Here is a 2,208-nt window from a genome sequence, read left to right on the forward strand (position 1 = left end):
CAGAATTGCTTGCTCCTCTCTTCCCCTATGTTGCCTCCCTCCCAGGAGACTGACTTAACACTCAGGGCAGACAACCAGTCTTCTATGCTTCACTTTATATCAGATTCTACTCATATACCCTCATATGTGCTTATTTCAAAAAGAAATTGACAGCATGGGTCATCTTTCTCCATACCTTTCCCTTCCACATACTTCAGGAGCCACATGGGAGGGTGTATTTGAATTCTGTATTTTTATCATTACTCGAAGCCCATGCATCATAAGGGAACAAGCCAAAATGGACTTCCTGTGAAGCTAATGAGCCTTCACTTGTCCAGGCTCACATGAGCACTGTGGATAGCTGGGAGCCCTAGAGTGTTGTATGTGGAAAGGAAAAGCCACCTTGCCCTCTCAGGTCAAGGCCTCGCTTATTAAAGCTGAATTTGCTGTTTATATAATCTGTGAAAAAGTTTTCATATGCTCTATCTAAATATTTTTTTGAAATATTTAGGAGAGATGTTTTAAAGGCACTCAAGCCATCTTCCTGATATCTAATGAAGTGAGTTTAATCCTGAGTTTATCTGGACCTTCCAAGTAGTTTCCACCATATTATTACATGTCTTGCATATATACCTGCTACTTTGATAACTCCCAATCAAAGTAAATTTAAAGCAATAATAAAGCAACCATTATCTCAGAATATATTAATGGCATCAAATAGAATTCCAGAAACATCAATAACATCTATTATATCATCTCTTAAAAAAGTTACCACTTCCCCCGCCACCCCATTCTACTATTTTGGAAGGTTTGTTCTGTCTCCATCTACCCAGGAAAGGACAGAGCAGGGTCCTTCAAACAGAGTAGAGAAAACCCACACTAACAGCCTAAGAGAAGAATGTCCAAAAAAAGACATTCCAGCTTTCCATTTTTTACAATTCTAGTTGGCTAGCCTTTGAATGGTTGAAGTGCAGATGGGTCAACTCCCTTAAATGTCACCCACTATCCTGTCAATTACCAAGGACAAAACAAACGGATGGTTAAAGAATGGAGTAGGGTGGAGGGCAGATCGGAGGGAAGCAGGACATGCTGGAAATAATTCTTGGTTTAGTAAGTTGTGTGTGCAGAACTCCGCTGGAAAAGTTTACAGAAGTTATATTTTCAGAAAGACGGTAAGGTTGGACTACATCTTTAAAATAATTGTTCAGATAAATGGACTAGCATAGAGGAGAGGCCTATATTGACTCTCCGTTTACCCAGAAGGGGGAGAAAAGTACAAAACAAGCTTTTCTTTAACTACAAAGGCAATCTTCTAATAGCAGCACTAACTCGCTCCAAAATACAGGATTCAGAGGTTGATAATCATCTTTCGGTTCAGGTTATTGCATGCAATTTTTCACATTCATTCAACTTTCCTCATATAGCTCTTAGTAAAGTAACTCCCCTAACAATAAAAGCTTTTATGGGGCCCATCACACGGGAGAGCTAACCACTCCCATTTTCTTCTTCATCTTCTTTTTATTGGCTCCTTGGAATATTTATAGCTGCCTTTGTTCTCACTGCAAACGCATACATCTGGCTGTGTGTGGCCATTTTTGTTGTTTTTGTTGTTGTTATTGGACATGAGATGGATAAGTGTGTGTATATATGTTTTGGTGCTTCATGTTTGCATGTGATTCTATTTTCATCATCTTGTCGCTGCAGCTTTATTGTTTAGCCCTGGAACGTTCACTCCTGGACTCTCTCCGTTGTGCACTCCATGACATAAAACTTTCTGTGCTACCATGCTACTTCCTGATAAACAGGTTCTCTGGTGGAGGGAGTCCTTGAGAGTGACTGTACATCAGGAACAAAAGCCTGACTCCCCAGGCACAGAATGAACAGACTAAATTCCCCAGAAAAGACTTTCACAGGAGCAGAGTTACATAAGCAGAGTGAGTACAGTTTGGCCTGGATCAACAAGAAATCTTGTTTTACATCTCAGCCTACAAACACAGACATAGGATGTGTGAGAAGTCCGTTTTTACTGCAACATTAAAGAACTACAGCCAAGCATCACAGCATTGGCATCAAAATGTCCAGACTCACAACAAGTAACTTGGCCTTGCCGTCACAATCCCTCTTGCTAGTAAGCCCATCCTCTTCTCTGAAAGATGAGAGAATGGTTCACATTTCTGTCTCTGAAGCTAAGCTGCCTGCACAAGTTGTTTAACTTGCTGAGCCTCAGTT

The sequence above is a fragment of the Nomascus leucogenys genome, chromosome 11 (genome assembly GCF_006542625.1).
Source record: "Nomascus leucogenys isolate Asia chromosome 11, Asia_NLE_v1, whole genome shotgun sequence".
NCBI lineage: Eukaryota > Metazoa > Chordata > Mammalia > Primates > Hylobatidae > Nomascus > Nomascus leucogenys.